This window comes from Trichechus manatus, unplaced genomic scaffold (assembly GCF_000243295.1).
Source record: "Trichechus manatus latirostris isolate Lorelei unplaced genomic scaffold, TriManLat1.0 scaffold00001, whole genome shotgun sequence".
NCBI lineage: Eukaryota > Metazoa > Chordata > Mammalia > Sirenia > Trichechidae > Trichechus > Trichechus manatus.
Genome location: NW_004443937.1, coordinates 9,346,079 through 9,358,028, shown reverse-complemented (window position 1 = coordinate 9,358,028; position 11,950 = coordinate 9,346,079). Strand labels below are relative to the sequence as shown.

The following is an 11,950-nucleotide window of genomic DNA, read 5'->3' as shown; positions in this document are numbered from 1 at the left end:
CCGCTGCCCGAGCGGAAACGCCACTGACCGCACGGGGATTCCCAGCGCCGGCGCCAGGGGCACCCGGGACACGCCCCCTCCCGCCGCGCCATTGGCCTCTCCGCCCACCGCCCCGTAGTCATTGGCCAGTTCGCCGCCAATCAGCGGAAGCCGCCCGGCTGCCTAGAGGAGAGGCTGTGTTCTAGGGCTCCGACTCCTCAGAGAGCCTCGGCTAGGTAGGGGAGCGGAACTTTGGTGGGAGGGAGGTCCGGTGGATTGGGGGGATGGGGTGGCTGAGGTGGACATTCTGGTAGCCGGGGGTCCCCTTTCCCCGCGGGAAGCTGGGAGTATAACGTTTGTTAAGTTGGAAGGGAAAGATAAGGTCGGACGCATAAGGGAGGGCGGCCCGCCCTGCGGCAACCGGAGGGGGAGGGAGGAAGGAGCGGAAAAAGCATGAAACCGGACGGAGCGCTGCTCCCGCAGAGGGAGGAGTGCTTCCGGCTTACCTCTTGTCGCTGATTGGCCCCTTCTGCTCCCGCCGTGTGTGAAAACACAAATGGCGTGTTTTGGTTGGAGTAAAGCTCCTGTCAGTTACAGCTTCGGGAGAGCGCAGTCGCCTCGGGACTCTCGCATTGCCCCCTGGGTGGGGTGGGTAGGTAGATGGGATGGGGAGAGCTGGACGTGCGGGCGCGGTCGGCCTCCCGCGGGGGTTGGGGGAAGGGTAGGGTTAGTGAAAGTGGCTCCCGCGCGCGCCTTCCCACCTTCCCCTTCCTTTGCGGGGAGTCGGTTTACCCGCCGCCTGCCCGGCCTCGGTATATGATTGGCTGCTGGAACTCGGGGAACGGCCCCTTCCTATTGGCTCGGGTCCCAAATGAGCGAAACCACTGCGCTGGGTGGCGGGGGTGTTGTGGAGGCGGTCATTGGTAGGGTCCTACCCAAGGCCCAGCGCCGCAGTGTCTGGCCCGACGCCCCTGCGCAACGTGGCAGGAAGCGCGCGCGGGAGGCGGGAGCAGGCTGCCCGGCCAAGGCTTCTGGGTGACGGAGACTACGGCTCCGCCCGGGGCTCCCGCCGCCTCAAGGACGAGAAAAGCCCGACCTACTCCCGGGACCCGTGGAGGTAGGGGAGGGAGCGGGGGTCGGTCTGGCTGGTTTGTAGGTGGGAGGCGCAAGTTCTCCAAAAGTCTGCGCGAGCTGCAATCCTGAGGGAACTGCAGTGGAGGAGGCGGAGAGAAGGCCGCACCCTTCTCGGTAGGGGGAGGGGAGTGCCGCAGTACCTTTATGGGAGTTCTCTGCTGCTTCCTGTCTCCGAAGGACCGCCCTGGGCCTAGAAGAACCCCTCCCTCCCTGTGATCTCGTCATCGCCTCCACGTCGAGTTGCGCCTTCTCGGTTGTGGGCGTGATTTTTTTTGCCCAGGCTTAAGAGCTAACCTAGTGTCTGGGCGTTGTCTTGGTGGGGGAATAGAGCGGATGTAAGATTTGAGGGCAAACCCAATTTCTATATCGTTCCTGCAGATTTGAGCAGGTGTCACTACGTAACATAAAGTTGGAGGGGATATACTCCAGGCATTCACCTGGGGCTGATTTTATGCAGCGGGACTATGGTTTATTGCTACTTAAGATCTTTTTTGGAGCAGTTTTTCTGGAGATAGAGATGATTAAAGGCACGATCACCTGAGTTTTGTACTTCATATGAAAGCTTTGCCATACCGCCGAAGTATAGGTTCCTAGATTAAATCTTAAAATTTTAGTGTTAGCTTCAGAGCCCAGTGTTTCCCTCCCTTTCTTCGTCGCCCTTCTCCCCAGCTCTCTTTCAGCCCACTGATCAGGCATCTTAGCACTGCTCTCACTCATACTTTGATCCCATTTTTCACTTGCCCATCCACTCCAGGCTTTCTCCTGTTCTTGGGTAGCCCGGTGAGTCATGGAACCAGACAGATTGGTTCCACCACAAATTAAGGCTGCCCAACTTGAGCTGGCCTCACTCTTACCCTGCAGTGCCTTTATTCATTCCTAATGGGTTTTATTGACTGTTTACTTTGATTTTTGTTTTGTTGGTTTTTCTTCATCTGGGATCCTACTTCATAGTCCAGCTCACCTTGATGCCAGCTTTGAGAATCTGACATGATGGAGTTCCGCAACATCTTCCTTTTACTTGAGAATTTGTCTTCAGTCCTCTATTCTTTTCCTAATCTTTTTTTCCCGAAGCCAACTCCTCTATCTGAGCCATTGAACCAGGACTTTACTCACCCAGTTTTTGCCTATCGTATTTCCTATGTTTTTCTACAATTTTAACTTTCTCAGTTCCAGAGTGTACTCAAGTTACCTGTCCTTGAAAGCTTTCTTTTGGTTTTGCTATCTTGTCAAGTTATCCCTCCTTTTTCCTCTCTACCAACAAATTCTTTAAGAGTAGGCATTCACCACGCTGCTTCTTGCCCAGACGGTTCATTTACTACTGCATAGTTCTTCAGTGATACAGCTTTTGACCACACCATGCCATTAAACTATTCTGGAAGGGCAAGTGAAGAACACCATCAAATCCAGTAGTTTTTCTTAGCCAACTGCTCTATAACTAGGCCCTGTGACTGGTCCACTTTCTTGAAACTTCTTTTGGCTTTCTACTTAACCTACATGAGGGGTTGTAAACAGTTCTACAGAATCCGGGCAGGTGAGTTTAAATAGGAGAAATGGGCCTGATATTGGAAATGATGAGAGCCAGATGATAAATGGCAAGTGATATTTACTGCTGACTGCCTGGAAGACAATGGGGTGAGAATGCTGTGGAACTGGGGAGTCCATTTTCTGCCCAAAGAGGGAAGCAGCCACTCAACTTCAGCTGAATCTGGAGAATTTGGGACCAAGTTTGCTCATTTTGGTGTTTTCCAAGAGAAACTGGAAATCTAGATTTTTAAGTGAAATCAAATGTTCTATGACACTAGTGTACCATACGAAGCACAATTAGTGGCTACCAATTTGCAACCTTTTACCTATATCCTTAGATTCCCCCCATTCCTGGTGTGTGACTTGATCCAGTTTCTACAACTTTTTAACTTTTTTTTTTTTTAAATTTTTTCCCAGAACAATTCATACTTAAATATTTGCACATTATGCACTGCATGGAGAAATATATCTACCTAAGTGCCTTTGACTACCAAATCTATTTCCAGAGCCAGCCTTCCCTGACTGCCTCTTGTATTTTTGCTTGTAAGGTACATCTAAGGAGCCCTGATGGCACAATGGTTAAGTGCTCGGCTGCTAGCCAAAAGGTCAGTGGTTCGAACCCACTAGCTGCTCCATGGAAGAAGAGACCTGGCAGTCTGCTCCTGTAAAGATTACAGTCTAGAAAACTCTGGGTCAGTTCTGCTGTGTCACAGGGGGCTGCTGAGTCGGAATCGACTTGACGGCACACAACAACAGATACATCTGCCTCAAACTCAACATGTGTAAACTGAACTCATTCTCCTGCACTCTCCCATCCCCTTAGACCCTCCCATTTGTTCCTAGTCTTGAGGTCACTCAGTTACTAGTGATAAAAACCTGAGTCATACTGGGTTCTTTTCCCTGCCCCCCTCCCAAGTGATTCCCTCAGTCCTGATGTTGATTCTCTCTGCTTTGAATACCTCTCAGTCCATTCCTTTGTTTCTCTTCTTATTGTTAATATCTGAGCTCAGTTGCCAGGATAATATCCTCCAAACTGGTCTGTCTCCAGTGTCATCTTCTGATCCATCTTACATGTTACCTGGGTGATTGTCCTAACGTACACAGAGCATGTAAATGACTGCTTAAACTCCTTTACTGGCTCCTTAACTAACAGGATGAGTTACATGCTCATGAGTGTGATGCACAAGGTCCCTCAGTGGGCTAACCTCAACTTTTATCCACAGTTTTTTTATTTGCCACTATTTTCCACATATGCAAACACTACCTTTCCACACTGAATTGACTGCTGTTAGCCAAATCATAGTGACATTGTCATCCTTCTTTGTTGGGTTTCTTCTGGAATGCTTCCCCTGCTGCACTCTTCAAGACTCAAATATTTTCTCCATGATCTATTGTCCTATAAGCCAGGCTCCCCTGTAAAGAAGTAGCAGTGCTTTCTCCTAATCCCATAGCAGTTTATACTTGGTTGAATTGTAGTTCTCAAGTCATTGTTATTGTTGATTTAAATTCTCTTCACTATTGCAAGTGTCTTGAAGGTACAGTTTTTTGTTGAGTCTTAAGCTGCGTAATGTCTGTTCAGGCAATGTGTGAGCCACATATGTGTCTGTGGTCCCATAAGGTTATAATACAGTTCAGAAATCCTGATTGGAGAATGGAACACAGCAGACATAACCAGGCACAGCGAACGCAACAGCTTTCTGTGCATAACATGTATCTTATGTCTCTTGTATACAAAGCAATTGCATTGTCAGGCACATAATGGTACAGTACATGTATAACCTATAATACATATGTCTTGGTAGTCATAATAAATGCCTGTGTTACTGGTTTACGTATGTACTGTACTTGCTATCATTATTTTAACATGAACTTTTCCTACTTACAAATAAAATGTTTACTGTATAACAGTATATACTTTGACTCGTAGGCAGCAGCATACAATCTCGTGTATCACATCTCTTGAGTCTCTTGAGTTGTAGCATTATCTCTGTGTTTAATTTTCTTTTGAAAATACTACTGTGAAGTGCATCATGGCTCCCAAACACAGCAAAACCAGTGCTAGTGATAGCAGCAGCAAGAGGCAAAGGAGAATTATCAATTTGGAAGTGAAACAAAAGGCATCCTATATAGCTTTGCTGAGTATATAATACAGGGTTCACCCAACATCCAAATCATGTAACGTCCCGTTTCACAGAATGTATTGTGGATGTTCAGCGATTCATGACTGTATGTTACTTGATGCATACACATAAAAAAAACCCATTACCGTTGAGTCGATTGCGACTCACAGCGATCCTGTAGGACAGTTGAACTGCCCCATTGGGTTTCCAAGGAGCAGCTGGTGGATTTGAACTGCTGACCTTTTGGTTAGTAGCCGATTTCTTAACCACTGTGCTAGCCATAGCCAACCCTAAATAAAATAGAATCTGTATGTATACGTCTTTGTAAGGTTTGATATATTGCTGGTTTCTTGAACAATTTTGTGTGTCTGCTAGCCTCTAGATTAGCACTGTCCGATGAAACTTTCTGCAGTGATGGAAATGTTCTATCTCTGCTATCCAGTATGCTGTCCAGTGATGTTGAGCACTGGCCGTATGGCTAAACAACTGATTTTTAAATTTTATTTAATTTAAATTTAAATAACCACTTGCCAGCAGTGTAGGTGTAGGTGATAGCCACAAAATTCTGTTGTGGATGGCAGAATACTTCATATGGACATTGATAATTTTCTCTTTATACTGAGCAATGTGAAAATAAAAGTTGAACTGTGCTGGTCCATTTACTTTTTTTTCCCCCTAATTGTTTTATCGTACGTATTTCTATACTTCAGCTCCAGTTAGCTGAGAGCTAAATCCAACAAACCATTACTAAAGTTGAACCTGCCTTGGACAACAATATGTTGAGAAAGCAAGTGTTGACCAGTTTGGATTTCAAAAAACACATTATGAATTTTAGGAAGGTGTGATTTCATTGTAATGGGCAGTGCAGAATAAATGAAAGGTGAGAAAGTTTAATGAAGAAAAGGATTATACCTAATGTTACCGAACCTTGTCCTAAATTTCAGTCCTCCAAGTTTTCACTTCTGAGGAAAACAAGAGGCCCTAAGCATCGTATCTGAGTTACAGGAAACTATCACTAAGTAAGTTTCATCCTGATTAAGTATAAGTTAATATAAACATTTTAACACCAGAATACTTTTTGATTCATGGCTAATATAGCATCTTATCAATGTCAGTTATATATTTAAAAAGATACTTTAGGGGTAAGTTTTTTTTTTTTTTTTTTTTTTAAATACTGTACAATCTCGTGTATGACATTTTTGAAAACACAAAAGTGTGATGGAGAACAGATCATCAGTGGTTGCCAGAAGTTGAGGGTGGGGGATGTCTTTTTTTTTTAATTGAACTTTAGATGAAGGTTTACAGAACTAGCTTCTCATTAAACGGTTAGTATATATACTGTTTTATGGCATTGGTTAACAACCCAATGATGTGTCAGTACTCTTCCTTTGGTTCCCTATTACCAGCTTTCCTGTCCCCTCCTGCCTTCTAGTCCTTGCCCCTGGGCTGGTGTGCCCCTTTAGTCTCGTTTGTCCTACAGGTCTGTCTAATCTTTGGCTAAAAGGTGAACCTAAGGAGTGACTTCATGACTGAGCTAAAAGGGTGTCTGGGGGCCGTACTCTCAGGGTTTCTCCAGTCTCTGTCAGGCCAGTAACTCTGGTCTTTTTTTTGTGAGTTAGAATTTTGTTCTGTATTTTTTTCCTGCTCTGTCCAAGACCCTCTATTGTGATCCCTGTCAGAGCAGTCAGTGGTGGTAGCCAGGCACCATCTAGTTGTGCTGGACTCAGTCTGGTGGAGGCCATAGTAGTTGTGGTCTATTACTCCTTTGGACTAATCTTTCCCTTGTATCTTTAGTTTTCTTCATTTTCCCTTGCTCCTGAAGGGTTGAGACCAGTGGAATATCTTAGATGGCCACTCACAGGCTTTTAAGACACCAGACGCTACTCACCAAAGTAGAATGTAGATTTTCTTTATAAACTATGTTGTGCCAGTTGAGCTAGATGTTTCCTGAGACCATGGTCTAGGGTTAAGTTTTTGTACTTAAAACCTCGTACTTAGAATATATGACCTTCAGGATAGTGGTCTTCAACCTTCAGTGTTGCTGTTAGTTACTGTCGAGTTGATTGTGACTCATGGCGACCCCGTGTTGGCCCCCATGAGGGTGGGTTTGAGCCACCAAGCTTTTGGTTAGTTCCAGCGCTTAACCAATTGTGCCACCCAGGGTCTCCTACCTTCATTGTGCACAGAGTTGCTGTTTAATGCAGATTGCCGAATCCCACCCCAGAGATTGAGTCCTGTTAAGATGGGGTGGGGAACATACTAGAATTCTGTGTGTTTTTTTAATCTCCTTATTTGCTTCTGATGTTGGTGGTCCAGAAGCCACACTACATATATACAGCCTGGGGGCTGGGCTGAATTATATCTATTTACCTGACAAAAAGAATCTGTCTCTGAAATGATTACAATTTCAGAAAAACTTAATGATACTTTATGTCCCCTCTTCTTGGTCCCTCGATTTTTCAACTGAGCATTTTCTGTCCTTCCTCCCCTCAAAAAAAAGACAAAGGAATAGTAATATTTTTGGAAACTTGCAGGTGAGATTGTTTTTCTTTTCAAAAGGATGTTAAAATAGTCCAAATTATTTAAGCAAGAAATGGAAGTTCTACATTGTTTTGTTTCTCCTGCTAAATTGCGTTCAAGGACACAGGGATTTATTTTTGAGTCCCCAATGCCTAAGTACAGAGCTCAGTACTCAGTAAATGCTGATTTTATTGACTTATATGTGAAATTGGTTTTCAAATAATAGCTTAAGCCCACAAAACATAGAAACAAGGCCCCTTTCCTGGAGGAACTTTAGAGTCATACTTAAGTCTCCTAGTATTCTATTCATAAAGGAAACTGATGGCCTCATGGTCTCTGAATCCATCTGTCTACCATTCAGCCCTTCCTTGGGTTTCCTGTTGTAACCATTTCAGTTAACCTCTTCCTGTGCTTTATTTGTGCAGGCTTTTTTTCCCCCAATAAACCAGCTGCCTATCTCCTTTTGAAGTAGTGCTATATTATTTATTATACTTCTAGGACAAAAATTTATTAACTACATTGAACATGTATGTTTACTTGCATGAGGGATTTGGTAAATTTTGTGAAGGCTTGCAATTTTTTAGCTAGATTTGTAAAATTTGAACTACATAAGGCCTCTTCCATGTATTTCTTACTAAATAGAGGCTTGATATAATTCTGTAATTATGGATTCCAACTCCAGAATGTGATGGGCATCAGCATCCTAAGGATAGACTAGTTTGTTCGTGCTAATCTTATAGAGCATCTTGTTAGGTCACAAATCTAGAAATCTAGTACTTTGCAGGTTGAAAATTCTTGGTTTTGTTAGCTTACCCAGTGGGCTACTAGTTTATATTGGAGGACACACTTACCCAGAATCTTTTTTTTTTTTTTTCCTTATCCAGGACTCCTCCCTATTGTAGATGAGAAACTGGATTATTAAAGAGCTACTTAATGAACATAGAATCAAATACTTAGGTTTATTTTACCTAGGCCAGAGTTGAACCTGATGAATTATTCCTGCTTTGTTATGGAGTATACCTTCTTTGTGACTAGAGAAACTATTTCTGCATCTCTGATTACATCTGCAGAGTCATGTTACATTTAATAATCCTGCTTTCCAGCTTTTTTCTTAAATTTGACAGTTATCTCTGACCTTTAATTTGTTCTGGTACTTTGTTACCCTTTGTTCCGTAGTTTTTGGTTTTGTTTTTTTTTTTTTAATATAAGATTGGCTATTCCTGCTGACAACAGTAACACATTTTCAGATTACTTTTATAGAATTGGTTACTTTATCATCTAACTAATCCCACCTCTAGCGTATGTATGCTGGTCAACTAAGTTAACAGTCTTCATAGTCTTAACTGTTGGTTAAAATCTCATCCCAGACTTCAAGGTATTATTCAGTATAATAAAAAATGGAAACATGGGTGTGTTAGAAAAATGAACTAATGTTCGTGGAATGCCAGTTGTATGCCAGGTAGTGGGCGAAACTCTTTATGGTGTTATTAGTGTGATCCTCTTATATAACCCCATTTTACAGAAGAGGAAACTAAAATGCAGTGAGGTTGAGCAACTTTTCCATAGACACACCAACAAATTAAAGGCCTGGGATTCTAACGCTGGTCTGATTTGCTTAGTTGTATTCCTAACCAGTTTGTGCTTCTCTGATGAAAACATTTTTTAAGGAAATTTAATATGGCTGCAGGATACAGGATGGATTGTAGGGACTGAGAAATTTGAAGGTGGAGATACCACTTAGGAAGTTCTAGGAGGTCTGGTATAGAGTGATGACAATCAAAATGGCAAGGAAGTTAAAGGATTCAGTGACAGTGTCAGTCATTGAGAGGGAGGGCACTTTCAAAAACATCACTTCTATGATTCCACTTATATGAAATACCTAGACTAGGCAAGTCCATCAAGACAAAATTAGATTTGTGGCTACCAGGGGCTGAGGGAAGGAGGAATGGGAGTTGAAAAAAAAAAACAAGAAACATTGGATAAGAGTGTTTAAAAAAAAAAAAAAGAATCACAAGGGGAATTTAGATTTAAAAAAAGAAAGAAAATTCACTCTCAAAGCAGCCTTCCCTGATGCCCTCACTGCCACTACATCGGGTCCCCCACTTGAATGTTGTCATAGCACTTTGAATTTCTCCATCATAGCACTTCTCACAATTGTAATTATGTAATTTGTTTTTTTCTACTACTTTAGGTTGCTCCTTGAGGGCAGGACTGTGCATGTTTATGGCTGTATCCCTGCTGACCAGTACAGGGAGGTCTGCGAGGGAGTCCACGAGGTCAAAACCATTTTCATAATACTAAGACAACAACAAGAAGTTACTTGCCTTTTTCCCTCATTCTCAAGTGTTTAGAGGCTACATGATGTGTGATGACATCATCTGCTGATGCTAATGGGTGTGTGTTGTCCATTTGAGTGGAACTGCCCCCATAGGGTTTCCAAGGCTGTAATCTTTATGGGAGTAGATCGCCAGGTCTTTCTCTCCTGGAGCCACTGGTGGGTTTGAACCACTGACCTTTCAGTTAGCAGCTGAGTGCTTAACCATTGTGCAACCAGGGCTCCTTTTGATGCTAACTGATGGTGCTATATATTCGTGGATTTTTTAAGGTGGTAGGTATATGGTATGAATATTTGTATTTTTTAGAGAGTAACTCAGTTTTTACATTATACCTTCCATAATCTCTGTAATGTCATTACTATACAATTGTTCATTTGAAATCCCACAGTTTTCTATGCCTGAGCATAAACACAAGAAGTAAAGGATGAAACTAATATATCACAAAGTTCTGACTCATGGGAAAGAAACTAAGAAATGAAAATATAAAAGTTATCTTTCTCCTGACTTTTTAGATGCTAATAATTTATCATATCTTAGTGAAATACAGGAATTTTGAATAGTATTTTGGTACCAGCTATGTCGTGGCATTACTTTGAAACCAATCTGTTTTTTAAGAAGATTTTAAATGTAGATGTGACTAGCTCCTTCAAATCCAAAAAACCATTACAGGTTTTCAAACTAGAAATGAAAAAGCTACTGAAGTATCTTAAAGAGTAAGTGTATTCATTGGCTGGAGAAATATACACAGTAGCTGAGAAACTTAAAAAAAAAAAGCCATATACAGTTGACGCTGCTAGATGAAAAGATCTCAGTAGTGACACTTTTTAATGATACAGGAATTTGTCATGTTAAAGATTTGTATGCAGACATGAAGTCGTATCTCATCTGTTAAAAAACCCCTATTGCCACTGAGTTGATTCTGGCTTATAGGGACCCTATAGGACAGAGTAGAACTGACCCATAGGGTTTCCAAGGAGCAGATGGTAGATTCAAACTGTTGACCTTTTGGTTAGCAGCTAAGCTCTTAACCACTGTGCCACGAAGGCTTATCTTTAGAAGCTACTTTTTGCCTTAAAAATGGATGACTCTACAAACATGCCTGAACTGGTTATTTTGCTTGTATTTATCTGGTATAAGCGTCTCCTACTCATCAGAGATACTCAGGACAAGCACATCTTGTCCTGTAATAGTCAAAATGTTGAATAACTTTTTTCAATCTCATGATTTATGCAGAACTATATTGAAATTTACATTAATGGTTAAAAAACAGTGGTGGGTAAAACTGCTAGCAACTTAGCACAAATCAAGGCAGTGCTTTTTATCCCAATAGTTAAGTAATCTTAAACATTTGTAGATTCTTTTGTACTTTAGCTGCTTTACAGACCCTTGAAAATATTTCCTTTTTTCAGCCTTTTGGTGGAAGCAGTGGAGATCTGAACCATATCTGATCTTTAGATTACTTAATAGTTCTTTTGGGGGTCTATAGTTTTGGCACATCTTGCTAAAAGGCTTATTTCATGTCATGTTTAAACAAAATTTTCCTTTTTGACCATTCTAGTACTTTGTCAGTCTCTGGAGGTAACTGTCTTCCTGTCATTAAACTTATAAAATATTTCTTAATGTTTGTTATTTTTTTCACTCCCTTAAGAATATTTTGACTCTCATTCCCAATAACAGGATGTCTAGTCCATAACTCAGTTCAGATTTCATAGATTCCCTTCTCCATTTCTTCACATTCCTATGGTCCAGGAGACTGGCTTCAGAGGTTGAAAACCAAGGTCACAACTAGTTAAGTGGCGGTGTCATATATAACTCATTCACAGATCTTCTGATTTCCTGGAATGATGCTTTTGGAACTAGTTTTATATCCCACTCATAGACCATTCTCAAAATTGCTTTCTGTCCTTCCAGGGAAGCACTTTATGTGGACTACCAGCTCCCTTCTGCCTATACAAGCTTCCCTCCCCAGATTGATGCTCTTTGCCCTGCTGACCTCCTTGATTATGAGCCAGTATGCAGCCCTTAATCCTGCTTACAGCCCATTTCCTGTTCTGTCTCCAGATTACAAAACACACTAGGAAGGAAGATGGCAAAGTATGCAGACAATGCCCATTTTAAGTCACATTATCTGAATTCAGTCTGCCTGTATTTTTACTGTAGTCTTCACTTTAATGTAAAGGTATGATGAGTCAAGCATAAATTTCATTATTCTAAACTCAGTATGTAAAATAATCATTTGTTCAACAAATATTAAATGCCCACTCTGGCAGGTACTATGCCAAAAAACCCATTGCTGTCAAGTCAGTTCTGACTCGGTGACTCTACACGGCAGAGTAG

At 42.0% G+C, this 11,950-nt stretch overlaps 1 long non-coding RNA gene and 1 pseudogene across 1 annotated transcript; both read left to right on the top strand.

Moving 5' to 3' along the window:
• Positions 1 to 221: 221 nt before the first annotated feature.
• LOC101347295 (uncharacterized) lies at positions 222 to 1,262 on the top strand (annotated as a pseudogene).
• Positions 1,263 to 3,327: 2,065 nt separating this feature from the next.
• Positions 3,328 to 11,227, top strand: LOC111821704 (uncharacterized). Its single transcript, XR_002825060.1, has 2 exons — positions 3,328 to 5,776; positions 9,469 to 11,227. It is a non-coding gene; the product is annotated as an uncharacterized LOC111821704 (long non-coding RNA).
• Positions 11,228 to 11,950: the final 723 nt, after the last annotated feature.